This window comes from Ranitomeya variabilis, chromosome 4 (genome assembly GCF_051348905.1).
Source record: "Ranitomeya variabilis isolate aRanVar5 chromosome 4, aRanVar5.hap1, whole genome shotgun sequence".
Lineage (NCBI taxonomy): Eukaryota > Metazoa > Chordata > Amphibia > Anura > Dendrobatidae > Ranitomeya > Ranitomeya variabilis.
In genome coordinates this window covers 218878568-218894280 of record NC_135235.1, presented here as the reverse complement: position 1 = coordinate 218894280, position 15713 = coordinate 218878568, and the positions used below count along the sequence as shown (strand labels likewise).

Here is a 15713-nt window from a genome sequence, read left to right as displayed (position 1 = left end):
ATCCTCTTCCCCTCTTGGTGCAGGATTTTTTTTTGTGGCCAAGAAGGACGGTTCTTTGAGACCTTGTATAGATTATCGTCTTCTGAATAAAATCACAGTCAAATTTCAGTATCCTTTGCCACTATTGTCTGATTTGTTTGCTCGGATTAAGGGTGCCAGTTGGTTCACCAAGATAGATCTCCGTGGTGCGTATAACCTTGTGCGCATTAAGCAGGGAGATGAATGGAAAACAGCATTTAATACGCCCGAAGGCCATTTTGAGTACTTAGTGATGCCTTTTGGACTCTCTAATGCTCCTTCTGTGTTTCAGTCCTTCATGCATGACATCTTCCGAGAATATCTGGATACATTTATGATTGTTTATCTGGATGACATTTTGGTCTTTTCTGATGATTGGGAGTCCCATGTGAAGCAGGTCAGGATGGTGTTTCAGGTCCTGCGTGCTAATGCTTTATTTGTGAAGGGCTCAAAATGCCTCTTCGGAGTACAGAAGGTCTCCTTTTTGGGTTTTATTTTTTCTCCTTCTACTGTGGAGATGGACCCAGTCAAGGTCCAGGCTATTCATGACTGGACTCAGCCCACGTCTGTTAAGAGTCTTCAGAAGTTCTTGGGTTTTGCTAATTTTTACCGTCGTTTCATCGCTAATTTTTCTAGCGTGGTTAAACCTTTGACGGATTTGACCAAGAAGGGTTCTGATGTGACTAATTGGTCTCCTGCGGCCGTGGTGGCCTTTCGGGAGCTGAAGCACCGGTTTTCTTCAGCTCCAGTCTTATGTCAGCCAGATGTCTCTCTCCCCTTCCAGGTCGAGGTTGATGCTTCTGAGATTGGAGCAGGGGCTGTTTTGTCGCAGAGAAGCTCTGATGGCTCTGTGATGAAGCCATGTGCTTTCTTTTCAAGAAAGTTTTTGCCTGCCGAGCGGAATTATGATGTTGGTAATCGGGAGTGTTGGCTATGAAGTGGGCATTTGAGGAGTGGCGACATTGGCTCGAAGGAGCTAAACATCGTGTGGTGGTCTTGACTGATCACAAAAATCTGATTTACCTTGAATCTGCCAAGCGCCTGAATCCTAGACAGGCTCGTTGGTCGTTGTTTTTCTCCCGTTTCAACTTCGTGGTCTCATACCTGCCTGGTTCGAAGAACGTGAAAGCTGATGCACTTTCTAGGAGTTTTGTGCCTGACTCTCCGGGAGTTTCTGAGCCGGCTGGTATTCTCAGAGAGGGAGTGATTTTGTCTGCCATTTCCCCAGATTTGCGACGAGTGCTGCAGAAATTTCAGGCGGATAGGCCTGACCGTTGTCCACCAGAGAGATTGTTTGTCCCGGATAGATGGACCAGCAGAGTTATTTCCGAGGTTCATTCTTCGGTGTTGGCGGGTCATCCTGGGATTTTTGGTACCAGAGATTTGGTGGCTAGGTCCTTCTGGTGGCCTTCCTTGTCGCGGGATGTGCGTTCCTTTGTGCAGTCTTGTGGGATTTGTGCTCGGGCTAAGCCTTGCTGTTCTCGTGCCAGCGGTTTGCTTTTGCCTTTGCCTGTTCCGAAAAGGCCTTGGACGCACATTTCCATGGATTTTATTTCGGATCTTCCAGTATCTCAGAAAATGTCTGTCATCTGGGTGGTGTGTGATCGTTTTTCCAAGATGGTCCATTTGGTGCCCTTGCCTAAGTTGCCTTCTTCCTCCGATTTGGTTCCTCTATTTTTTCAGAATGTGGTTCGCTTACACGGCATTCCTGAAAATATTGTGTCTGATAGAGGATCCCAGTTTGTGTCCAGGTTTTGGCGGACTTTTTGTGCTAAGATGGGCATTGATTTGTCTTTTTCGTCGGCCTTCCATCCTCAGACTAATGGCCAAACCGAGCGAACTAATCAGACGTTGGAAACAGGGGCGTACATAGATTTCACAGGGCCCCATAGCAAAATTGAGCAAAGGGCCCCCCCCCCTGAAGAAGGGAGGAGAACAGGTGGCGCGCGTAGCGCGTCGAAAATTTGCATGTTAAGCCACGCCCCCTCCACAGCCACACCCCCTCCACAGCCACACCCTCTCCACAGCCACACCCCCCAATTACTAATTTATATGGCGAAGCTGCAGACCATCCCCAACATAAGGAACCAATGGTGGAATAATATTCATACAATCGCCTCTGTCTGCAGCAAACAACACAGGACTCCTATAAGAAAAGCCCCTCACTGATGCCACAGAAGCCCCCATTGTCTGCCCCCCAGGGAGGGGATCAGTATGCAGCAGCCTGTGCGGCACAATGTGACTGGGGGGCAGCATCAGCTCCATGTATGATACAGCCCCCACCTGACCGCTGCCTCCATCACTGGCGGTGAGCGCTTCGCACGGTCTCCCGCATGATTAACCCCTTGTCTCCCCGCCTGTGAGCAGCGCTCTCCTGCTCTGGCACGCGGCATGTCAGGGGTGATACAAGTGAGGCGGCTCAGTCAGGGGTCATATAGTGGGAGAGGGCTCAGGTAGGGGTGATAAAGGTTGTGCTGGCACAGTCGGTGAAATGGGGAGGGGGTGCAGTCAGGGGTGATATAGAGGGAGGAGGTGCAGTCAGTCAGGAGTGAAAGTAGAGATGATGTAAATGGTGCCCTCATTTATCCCTAAGTAACTTAGCCCCTCCCCCTCTCTCACCCCAAACTAAAGGCCCCCCATTTACACTTACTTTTAGGCTGGCAGGGGGCCCTTGTTCAACCTTTGCAGCTGTAGCAGGGAGCCCTCTATCTCCCTCTGCTGCTTACACAGTGGGGGAGGGGAGCGCACGTTACAGATCACAGCAGCTCATTACCGGAGCTGTGCTGTACGGCTGGGGAGATGAGAACAGAAACAAAGCTAACACTGATTGGCTGTGCTGTGGCCAATCAGTGTTACCTTAAACCTTATTAAGAGCTGCTCCACCGCAGGGAAGAGTGGTGAGTGACAGAAAAAGTCATCAGGACAGGAGCGCTGTGTTACTTACAAATCGTGAGCTGCAGTTTGCAGCAGAAGAACATGTCAGCTGTTATCGGTGACGCCCACACTGCTCTGTGAGTAGCTCTGAGCGCTGGAGCCTGGAGTAGTGCTGACGTCACGCTGGGAGGAATTCCTGTTGGCAGCTCCTCCTACAGTTAGTCAGAGAGCAGTGCAGGCATCACTGATAACAGCTGACATGTTCGGCTGCTGCTGCTGTAGACTACGGCTCAGGATTTGTAAGGACAGCGCTCATGTGCAGACTGCGGCAAACATTGGATGCTGCACTGTGCTCCGAGCCCATCAATAACCTGCGATGCACAGGCTGGTGACGGCACACCGACGCCCCGGGCTCTCACCTGTGTAATGGCTGCGGTTCGGTCGCAAAGGGTGCACGGTGACGTCACTTCCGGTCGCTCGGAAATGAGATCACCGCGCCCCCTATGTGACCTTCCCCCTCCAACTGCAGCGCAGCACCGTGGGGAAGCTTCCTGCTTCCCCACACGCTCATCTCCGATAGGGCCCGACAGCAAAGCCCTGTCGGCTCTCTCGCGCGCGCGCCCCCCCCCCCCCCCCCGGGACGACTGGTCCCCGACCCGAGCAAAAAAAAATTAACACAAAAAAAAAAAAAAAATAGGTGGCGTACACACCATGGGGCCGGGCAGCACCGGGCCCCCCCGGCCGTGGGGCCCGGATGCAGCGGCACCCGTCGCATACATGGTGTGTACGCCACTGGTTGGAAACTTATTTGAGATGTTTTGTTTCTGCTGATCAGGATGATTGGGTGACTTTTTTGCCATTGGCCGAGTTTGCCCTTAATAATCGGGCTAGTTCTGCTACTTTGGTTTCGCCTTTTTTCTGCAATTCTGGTTTCTATCCTCGTTTTTCCTCGGGTCAGGTTGAGCCTTCTGACTGTCCTGGGGTGGATTCTGTGGTGGATAGGTTGCAGCAGATTTGGAACCATGTGGTGGACAATTTGAGGTTGTCACAGGAGAAGGCTCAGCGCTTTGCCAACCGCCGCCGTGGTGTGGGTCCCCGACTTCGTGTTGGGGATTTGGTGTGGCTGTCTTCTCGGTATGTTCCTATGAAGGTCTCCTCTCCTAAATTCAAGCCTCGCTTCATCGGTCCTTATAAGATCTTGGAAATCCTTAACCCGGTGTCTTTTCGTTTGGATCTCCCAGCATCGTTTGCCATTCATAATGTGTTCCATAGGTCTTTGTTGCGGAGGTATGTGGTACCTGTGGTTCCTTCTGTTGAGCCTCCTGCTCCGGTGCTGGTCGAGGGCGAATTGGAGTACGTGGTGGAGAAGATTTTGGATTCTCGTATCTCTAGACGGAGGCTTCAGTATTTGGTTAAGTGGAAGGGCTATGGTCAGGAGGATAATTCCTGGGTTGTCGCCTCTGATGTTCATGCGGCCGATTTGGTTCGTGCCTTCCATGCGGCTCATCCTGATCGCCCTGGGGGTCTTGATGAGGGTTCGGTGACCCCTCCTCAAGGGGGGGGTACTGTTGTGAACTCTATTTTTGGGCTCCCTCTAGTGGTCACAAGCGGTACTGTGTAGTGTTGTCTTTCTGCAGGTTGGCAGCATCAGCTGGTTCGTTATCCTTGGTTGGTTTCCTATTTAGCTCACCTGGATACTCAGTTCCTTGCCTGCTATCAATGTATTCAGTGCTCTTCAGATTCCTTGTGACTACCTTGCTCCCAGTCTCTCCAAGACAAGCTAAGTTTTTGTTTGTTCATTTTTGATTATCAGCATTCATCATGTTTCTTGTCCAGCTTGCTAAAATGTGATTTCCTCGCTTGCTGGTTGCTCTAGGGGACTGAGTTTCTCCCCCCACACCGTTAGTTGGTGTGGGGGTTCTTGAAATCTCAGTGTGGATATTTTGTAAGGGTTTTTTACTGACCGCATAGACCCCTTTTCTATTCTCTGCTATCTAGTATTAGTGGGCCTCATTTGCTGAATCTGTTTTCACCCCTGTGTATGTGCCTTCCTCTTATCTCACCGTTATTATTTGTTGGGGGCTTCTATATCTTTGGGGATTATTTCTCTGGAGGCAAGAGAGGTCTTTCTTTCTCTCTAGGGGTAGTTAGTTCCTCAGGCTGGCTCGAGACGTCTAGGATTTTTAGGCACGTTCACCGGCTACTTCTAGTGTGTTTGGATAGGTTCAGATTTGCGGTCAGTCCAGTTGGCCACCTCCCTAGAGCTTGTCCTATGTTTGTTACTTAGCTGGAGTAATTTGTTATCCTCAACCACTAAGGATCATAACATTTTACCTCAGACATTGTTCGCTCCTCCATTTTCTACCTCATAATAGTGTAGTGTCATCTACATCACATACAGAGGAAAGTTTTACCTCAGACATTGTGCTCCTCCATTTTCTACCTCATATAGTAGCATACCTCCCAACCGTCCCGAATCCAGCGGGACTGTCAAGATTTTGACAGTCTCCCCCGCTGTCACAGCCGGGACAAGTATGTCCTGCACTGGTTGGGAGGTGTGCAATGTATCAGCCGGTCATCCCTGCACCCGCAGAGCCTTACACCAGTGACCACATATTGGCTGCTCAGTGCGCACAGGACCTGTGATGAGTAGTGTTGAGCGATACCTTCCGATATCCAGAAGTATCGGTATCGGATTGGATCGGCCGATATTCAAAAACTTTTGGATATCGCCGATACCGATACCCGATACCAATGCAAGTCAATGGGACTAAAATATCGGAATTAAAATAAACCCTTTCTTTCCTTGTAGGTTAATTCTACATGAAGGAAAACAACTAAGAATAATGTAGGATGTATTGGGGGAGGTGGAGGAGACATTAAATGCATACAGAGACACAGAGACCGTGCAGACAGCCGTGAACGGCACTGCAAGGCAAAAAAAGCCCTTCTATGTAATCCTATATAGTGTTTTTCCACAATCTAGCAGGATACGGATGGAAAGCCACTAACAGGATAAATTTGAAAAAATGTTTGGCAGGCTGCACTAATTGAAAAAAGGACAATGGAATGGTATGAGGCAGTGACGCACCCTGAGCTGACTACAACCAGCGGTGGCTGCAGACCAGACTACAGAGTGAGCTGCACTCACACAGAGATCGTGCAGACAGCCGTGAACGGCGCTGCAAGGCAAAAACAAGGTTCTCACACAGCGGTTGGTAAATTAGCCTGGGTAAAGCAAATCGCTATCTCAAAACTGGCCCTCAGTCAGAAAACAGCGTCCTGTCCCTAACTGAATTCACATCAGAGTGAACCCAAAATGGCGGCGGCGACTTTTATAGTGCATCATGACATCATTTCAGCAACCAATCACAGCCATGCCAGTAGTTACATGCCTAACATGCAGAACAGGATGTGCCCACACTTCTAATGATTCCTCATTGGCTGAACTCTGGCTCTTTGAATTATGGGAACTTCCAATTCCGGTATCCGATATACTGAAAGTATCGAATATCGGCCGATACCCGATACTTGCGGTATCGGAATGCTCAACATTAGTGATGAGGTCACAGGAGGGGAGGAGTCAGGGGGTCACATGATCGGGACCTCCGTGGATTGCAGGACTCAGCTGTGCTGGTTGCCAACTTGCCATGGTGCTGCTGGATGAGGTAAGTAAGCTGCCTTATGTGTGGGGTCAGGAGGTGTTTACAGTGTGGATGTAGCAGAGCCATGTGTGTACAAGGTGTATGGACCGGAGCCGTGTGTGTATGAGATGCATGGAGTGGAGCTGAATGTGTATGAGGTGTATGGAGTGGAGCTGAATGTGTACAAGGTGTATGGAGGGGAGCTGAATGTGTATGAGGTGTACAGAGCGGAGCCGTGTGTGTATGATGTGTATGGAGTGGAGCTGAATGTGTATGAGGTGTACGGAGCGGAGCCATGTGTGTGTGAGGCGTATGGAGCGGAGCCGTGTGTGTATGAGGTTTATGGAGCGGAGCTAAATGTGTACAGGGTGTATGGAGCGGAGCTGAATGTGTACGAGGTGTTTGGAGCGAAGCTGAATGTGTACGAGGTATATGGAGCGGAGCTGAATGTGTACAAGCTGTATGGAGCGGAGCTGAATGTGTACGAGGTGTACGGAGTGGAGCCATGTGTGTATGAGGTGTATGGAGCAGAGCTGAACGTGTATGAGGTGTACGGAGCGGAGCCGTGTGTGTATAAGGTGTATGGAGTGGAGCTGAATGTGTACAAGGTGTATGGAGCGGAGCCGTGTATGAGGTGTATGGAGGGGAGCTGAATGTGTACGAGGTGTACAGAGCGGAGCCGTGTGTGTATGAGGTGTATGGAGTGGAGCGGTGTCTGTATGAGGTGTATGGAGTGGAGCTAAATGTGTACGAGGTATATGGAGCGGAGCCGCATGTGTACGAGGTGTACAGAGCGGAGCCACATGTGTACGAGGTGTATGGAGCGGAGCGCGTGTGTACGGAGCGGAGCCGTGTGTGCAAAGTGTACGGAGCGCAGCCATATGTGTATGAGGTGTATGGAGCGGAGCTGAATGTGTACAAGGTGTACGGAGCGGAGCCATGTGTTTATGAGGTGTATGGAGCGGAGCTGAATGTGTACGAGGTGTACAGAGCAGAGCCGCATGTGTACGAGGTGTACGGATCGGAGCCGCGTGTGTACGAGGTATATGGAGCGGAACGCATGTGTACGGAGTGGAGCCATGTGTGCAAAGTGTACGGAGCGCAGTCGTGTGTGTAGGAGTAGCTATGTGTGGCCATTATACGGTACGAACTATCATGTGCGGCCAATATACAGTATGGAGCACCATGTGCGGTCATTATACAGTATGGAGCATCATGTGCAGCCAATATACAGTATGGAGCATCATGTGTGGCCATTATACAGTATGGAGCATCATGTTAATTCATTATACAGTATGGAGCATGTGCAGCCAATATACAGTATGGAGCATCATGTGCAGCCAGTATACAGTATGGAGCATCATGTGCAACCATTATACAGTATGGAGCATCATGTGTGGTCATTATACAGTATGGAGCATCATGTGGGGCCATTATACAGTATGGAGCATTGTGGGGCCATTATACAGTATGGAGCATTGTGTGGCCATTATACAGTATTGAGCATCATGTGTGACAATTATACAGTATGGAGCACTGTGTGGCCATGATACAGTATGGAGCACTGTGTGGCCATATTTTTTTGTTTATAATTATTGTTTATGAAACAGTGTGATCAGCAGTGCTAAATGGATGTGGTTGGGACGTGGATATGGGTGTGACTAGTTATGAATGGGTGTGGTCAGAGGCGTGGCCTAAAATTTGCCGCGGCGCACGTTGCGTGCCACAAACTTTGTCCCTCTTTCCCATCTTCAAAAGTTGGGAGGTATGTATAGTAGTGTAGTGTCATCTACATCACATACAGAGGAAAGTTTTACCTCAGACATTGTGCACGCCTCCATTTTCTACCTCATAGTAATGTAGTGTCAGCTACATCACATACAGAGGAAAGCTTTACCTCAGACATTTTGTGCTCCTCCATTTTCTACCTCATGTAGTAGTGAAGAGCAGCCTGAGGGCAGGGGGATGTCACATAGATGATGGACCAGTATGGAGAATATACTATTCCCATTATTCCTCATGTCTAGCCTCCTGCATAAAGGTTATTAGTCCCCCTCCATGTAAATAGAGTACATGGTGTTTACTGGTAGTGCTGTATACTGATCTATAATCCCTGGTATCAGACCACCATGTTGTTGTGAGAGAGGGCCAGGGCCGTAGTCATGGCTGAGGATACCAGGGCGCCTGTGCCCTGGCCTCCTATCACATAAAAACAATGTCCATCACTTTGCATACCTGTGGCTCCACTTTCCGCGCCGTCAGGGTCCCCTCTGCTCTGCTGTAGGCTCCCTTTAGACGGTTTTGCACAGATTGAGACACAGTCCATTTCAACTTTCATATGAACAACTTTTCTATTTTCTTTACGCAGCACATCCATATTCTTGACAGCATTTACAACAGGTTTCACATTGCACATTTCTTCGTCTTTCCGTGCACTTCCCTTTCTGTCACACAGCACATACCCGGGGTTAAACCGTACCGCATGGTTCCTCAGTGTCCTCCCTGTTCAGCTCTGCTATGCATATACATATCTTAGCCTGTTTTGCCCCAGACATGAGAGTATCTGTCTCCGAAGTCAGTTGTCACTTGGCGAGCGACCTGCCCATCTGTACTGTACTTTGCGGTTACACAGTGTATTCCTGGTCCACTGCATCTGAGAGATCCCTCAGCCGTTTCGCGCCGGATCTGGGGGCATCAGCCCATGCGATACATTGCCACATAATGGGGTCACCTGACCGTACTGTCACTGATTCCGTCTTTAATCTCCTTTCCTGCTGCTATACTGCCCTACTGTTGTTCAGGCCTGATGCTGCGGATGGCTGGGCTTCTCCCTTAGTGAACGTTGTGTGGTCACTGCTATCATTCTGGGCACTTTAGCCCATGCAGGCGGTTTGGGCGCCCTGACTCGATTAACTGAAATGAGGAAATCATCCCTCTGCAGCTGACCCCTCCTATAAATAACTAGGTACACTATGATACCCCATCTAGTGTCCCAACAAGGGTACTACACTTTCCCTATAATAAAGCATACATTGTCAACACACAAAAATGACATAGACATACGGCAACATAGCAGCATATAAGGACATAACAGCAGTTACTATATGTCAAAAGTACAATGAGAACTGGATAGGTTCTTAAAGTGGTGGGGGCAAGTACCAGTCCTTAAGGTACCTTCACACTAAGCGACGCTGCAGCGATACAGACGATACCGATCGCTGCAGCGTCGCTGTTTAGTCGTTGTGTGGTCGCTGGAGAGCTGTCACACAGACGGCTCTCCAGCGACCAACGATGCCGAAGTCCCCTGGTAACCAGGGTAAACATCGGGTTACTAAGCGCAGGGCCGCGCTTAGTAACCCGATGTTTACCCTGGTTACCATTGTAAAAGTTAAAAAAAAAAAAACATACTCACATTCCGGTGCCCGGCGTCCGCTTCCCTGCACTCCTCCTGCATCCTGTGTCAGCGCCGAATATCTCCGGCATCTCCCACAGAGCAGAGCGGTGACGTCACCGCTCTGCTTTACGGCCGGCACTTACACAGGATGCAGGAGGAGTGCAGGGAAGCGGACGCCGGGCACCGGAATGTGAGTATGTGTTTTTTTTTTTTACTTTTACAATGGTAACCAGGGTAAACATCGGGTTACTAAGCGGGGCCCTGCGCTTAGTAACCCGATGTTTACCCTGGTTACCAGTGAAGACATTGCTGGATCGGTGTCACACACACCGATTCAGCGATGTCAGCAGGAGATCCAGCGACGAAATAAAGTTCTGGACTTTCAGCAACGACCAGCGATCTCACAGCGGGATCATGATTGCTGCTGCGTGTCAAACACAACGATATCGCTATCCCAGGACGCTGCAACGTCACGGATCGCTATCGTTATCGTTGTAAAGTCGCTTAGTGTGAAGGTACCTCTAGATCCCCCTACATTATCAGTGCTGTATACTGATCTATAATCCCTGGTATCAGACCACCATGTTATCAGTGCTGTATACTGATCTATAATGTCTGGTATCAGACCACCATGTTATCAGCGCTGTATGCTGATCTATAACCTCTGGCATCAGACCACCATGTTATCAGTGCTGTATACTGATCTATAATCCCTGGTATCAGACCACCATGTTATCAGTGCTGTATACTGATCTATAATGTCTGGTATCAGACCACCATGTTATCAGCGCTGTATGCTGATCTATAACCTCTGGTATCAGACCACCATGTTATCAGTGCTGTATACTGATGTATAACCTCTCGTATCAGACCACTGTGTTATCAGTGCTGTATACTGATCTCTGCTGGAAATCCTATCAGAACCTTATGGACCCGGTTGAATTTTGCTGAAAATTTCCTACACGTATCATATGATCAAGAAATCCTGCGGCTTCTCGCTGAGTCATCTATAAGTGCAAAGTCGAGGACTGAAAATGCTATTAGACGTCACGAGCCCATGTAACAGAACCGACTATTACTATATGGAGCGCCCACCAGGGCCGTGGGGATACTCAGTACCAGGCTGGTTCTTAAAGGGATGTGTCACAGCAGCAGTGACCCGGTCTGTGGCCCTGGGTGTCCAATGAAAAATGATTATCAAAGGGGAAATAAAGTTTCTAGGAGATGATTCATGACGCCACCTGTGGTACTCGGCTAGGGATGGCCGACGCTGCTTAAAAAGACCGCTGGGGCTGATGATGATGCAGCAGAGTTGTTACAGCTCTCCACAGGTAGAGCTTAGTCCCATGGCATTTATATGGTTAAAGATGGTGATGATGAATATAGTGCAGGACGAATAGCACAGTAAATAACTCCGAGGACACAGCAGGGTGCAGTTTCCACACCTTTACTCACGGTTTGAAGTGCAGGCAGGGCAGGGCAATAGTTACAGATGACAATGGAGGTCTGGGGAGCCTGGAAGCAACTTAGGAATCCCTAAGCCAGATGGGTTTTGAGGCCTCCTTACTGCGCTGACCTCTGAGGTCCTTGCTGCCTAGAGCTATGCTTAGTCCTCTGTTCCTTATTGTTCTGAAGTATTTGTACATATGGCAGGCAACTTGAGCCAATTGCAGGTGTTGCTCCTTTATGGCGGCTCCGGGCTCTGGTCTACTGCTGTGCCTTCGGGTGTCTGCTGGGCTAGGAGACCTGCAATCCCCTGCCCTCTGGATTTAGCTGCTGGGACTATTGTACCCGTCAGCCATGGACTCCAGCATCCGGCCCGGCTTCTAGCGCTGTACTCTGGGGTGAGCTTAGTCACAGCTCCACTCCCCAGGTTCTCTTTTACTTCTCTCCTCTCTCCTCTGTTCACTCAGACCCTGTCTCTCTCTCTCTCTCTCCCAGACACTGACTGACTGACTCCTCCTCCAGGCCAGAACTTATAGGGAAGCTCCCCTGAAATCAGGTGTTAGAGCTCCCCCTTCTGGTCTGGAGTCAGGAAAGCATTGGATGCTGGTATTACCTGGCAAGGGGACCCCTCCTTGCTTCCAGGAATGTCATCACCCCACTGTAAGCGAGGCAATGCCACTGTGGTAACCGGACTCCTGGGATGCCACATATATGTTTTGTTGCTTCTGGTTCAGACAAATGAATTACAATTAATTACAGAGCAATAAAAGAAAACCAAAGATTAATAAAAGAAATAAAACTAAATTTCAATGGTATAGCAACTAATTTTTAATAGTCTCTCTCTATTTTCAGTACTAAAAGCTACATAGTGCTGTACATACAGTACAGACCAAAAGTTTGGACACACCTTCTCATTTAAAGATTTTTCTGTATTTTCATGACTATGAAAATTGTACATTCACACTGAAGGCATCAAAACTATTAATTAACACATGTGGAATTATATACTTAACAAAAAAGTGTGAAACAACTGAAATTATGTCTTATATTCTAGGTTCTTCAAAGTAGCCACCTTTTGCTTTGATGACTGCTTTGCTTTTCCCAACTCTATTTATAAGGCAAGAAATCCCACTTATTAAACCTGAGAGGGCACACCTGTGAAGTGAAAACCATTTCCAGTGACTACCTCTTGAAGCTCATCAAGAGAATGGCAAGAGTGTGCAAAGCAGTCATCAAAGCAAAAGGTGGCTGCTTTGAAGAACCTAGAATATAAGACATAATTTCAGTTGTTTCACACTTTTTTGTTAAGTATATAATTCCACGTGTTAATTCATAGTTTTGATGCCTTCAGTGCTACTGTACATTTTTCATAGTCATGAAAATACAGAAAAATCTTTAAATGAGAAGGTGTGTCCAAACTTTTGGTCTGTACTGTATACAAAAGCTCAGGCATAAACGATAATCATCCAGCACATTGTGTTAATCAGGGCCAAGGGTATATTAACATAAAAACCCTCCCCATATATCTCCTAACGGCATATCGCCGGGTGAAATACTCCAAACAGCATATTCAATACAAGCGAAAACAGAGTACATGTCTTTTCTGCCATTTCTGTGGGTGGTACATGTACTCTTGTTTTCGCTTGTATTGTGTATACAAAAGCTATACAGTGCTAGTGTCCCCTGGTGCCCTGCACAAAAATAGTACCCTCCAAGAAGAACAGTGCCCCTATTGTATCTCCACACAGTAACCATGCACCCTCTGTACCTGAGTAAAGTAATAGTGCAACCTCTGTGCCTCCAAAAGGTAATAGTGCCACTTCTGTGCTTCCACAAGGTAAAAGTGTCCCTTCTGTGCCTCCACAAGATAATAGTGCCCCTTCTCTGCTTCCACAAGGTAATAGTGTCCCTTCTGTGCCTCTACAAGATAATAGTGCCCCTTCTGTGCCTCCACAAGTTGATAGTGCCCTTTCTATGCCTCCACAATAGTGCCCCTTCTGTGCCTCCACAAGATAATAGTGCCCCTTCTGTGCCTCCACAAGATGATAGTGCCCTTTCTATGCCTCCACAAGATAATACTGCCCCTTCTGTGCCTCCACAAGATAATAGTGCCCTTCTGTGCCTCCACAAGATAACAGTGCCCTTTCTGTGCCTCCACAAGATAATAGTGCCCCTTCTGTGCCTCCACAAGATAATAGTGCCCCTTCTGTGCCTCCACACGATAATAGTGCCCCTTCTGTGCCTCCACAAGATAATAGTGCCCCTTATGTGCCTCCACAAGATGATGGTGCCTTTTCTGTGCTTCCACAAGATAATAGTGACCCTTGTGTACCTCCACAAGGTAATAGTGCTCCTTGTGTACCTCCACAAGATAATAGTGCCCCTTCTGTGCCTCCACAAGATAATAGTGCCCCTTCTGTTCCCCCACAAGGTAATAGTGCCGCTTTGTACTTTCACAAGGTAATAGTGCCCCTTCTGTGCCTCCACAAGTTAATAGTGCCCCTTCTGTGCTTCCACAAGGTAATAGTGGACATATAATCCCTTTAAAAACAGCTTTTAATAATGAATTAAAAAAAAAACACCTACCCATTGAAAAGAATGGTTAAATAACATCAATAAATATTGACCACAAAACTACAATAACCCTGCAGTAGACTTCTCTTAATATCTGTCTTACTGTGGAGGTTGGCACCCTAAGGAATGATTTTTTGGCACCCCAATCAATGATCATCATGGGATCTGGTATTTTGAACATCCACACTATCTTTTGGACCTCCGATGAACTTGGGCCGGAATCAGCCCGACGCGTTTCCCCACTGTCGCATTTCATCAGGAGGTCAAAAAGATAGTGTGGATGTTCAAAATGCCGGATGCCATGATGATGGATGACAGTCCTCATTGAGTGGGTGCGCCAAAATATCATTCCTTAGGGTACCAACCTCCACAGTAAAGTAGGTATTTAGATAGGTCTACAGCAGGGTTATTGTAGGTTTGTGCTCAATATTTATTGATGTTATTTAACCATGCTATTCACTGGGTAGGTGTTTGGTTTTTTTTTATAATCATTTTTTTATAATCATTATTAAAAGCTGTTTTTAAAGGGATTATATGTCCACTATTCTGATTTAATTTTCCCTTCATTCAACTGTTTTGGTACGACTCTCACAAGGTAATAGTGCCCTTGTTGTACCTTCACAAGGTAATAGTGCCACCTCCTGTGCTTCCATAGTGTAATAGTGCCCCTTCTGTGCCTCTACAATGTGATAGTGCCTCTTCTGTGCCTCCACAAGATAATAGTGCCATTTTTGTACCTCAACAAGGTAATAGTGCCCTTTCTGTTCCTCTACAAGATAATAATGCCCCTTCTGTGCCTCCACAAGGTAATAGTGAACCTTCTGCGCCTCCACAAAGTAATAGTGACATTTCTGTGCCTCCACAGAATAATAGTGCCCCTTCTGCAACTCCACAAGGTAATAGTGACACTTCTGTGCCTCCACAGAATAATGGTTCCCCTTCTGTGCCTCCACAAGCTAATAATGCCACTTCTGTGCCTTCACTAGGTAATATTGCCCCTTATGTGCCACCACAGGGTAATAGTGCCCCTTCTGTGCCTCCACAAGGTAATAGTGCCCCTTCTGTGCTTCCATAAGGTAATAGTGCCCCTTCTGTGCCTCCACAAGGTAATAGTGCCACTTATGCGACTCCACAGGAAATAGTGCCCCTTCTGTGCCTCCACCAGCTAATAAGGACACTTTTGTACCTTCACAAGGTAATAGTGACACTTAGTGTACCGTCATAAGGTAATAGTGCCCCTTCTGTACCTCTGCAAGGTAACATTGCCCCTTCTGTGCTTTCACAAGGTAATAGTGCCATCTTTGTGCCTCCACAATGCAATGGTGCTGAGTCTTTAACCCCAAACTATAGTAATGACCTCTCATAGTACCTATGCCCCCTCTGTTCCCAGCATGGTAACAGTGCTATCGCTGTGCCTCAGTACATTAATAGAGTCTGTAGATCACACAATTACCCCCCCCCCCTCCCCGACCTTGTGCCAGCACACAGTTACAGTATAGTCTCTGTGCATCCCACATAATAATTTCCAAATAAGTGTCATCCGCTATGGAAAATGGCCCCTACCAGAACATACCTGTACAAAATAAAAAAAAACAATGACCCTTTAAGCTTGGTGAAAATTATGCTATGTATTTGCCCGTATGTTTATCAGCGACTTTTCATCCCTCCAACATGGGACTAATGTCGCATGTGAACATACAGGAGAATACGCTGCATTACCTGTCAACAAGTCTGGAACGTTGTCATTTTCTGTGTCATATGTG

General features: G+C 47.7%; 1 long non-coding RNA gene across 1 annotated transcript in view; it reads right to left on the bottom strand.

Moving 5' to 3' along the window:
- The window catches only part of LOC143768659 (uncharacterized), a 69383-nt gene extending 60387 nt beyond the window's left edge, over positions 1–8996 (bottom strand). Inside the window, exon 1 of the long non-coding RNA XR_013213987.1 lies at positions 8772–8996. This is a non-coding gene — a long non-coding RNA (uncharacterized LOC143768659). The remainder of the gene's footprint in view (positions 1–8771) is intronic.
- Between the last annotated feature and the right edge of the window lie 6717 nt (positions 8997–15713).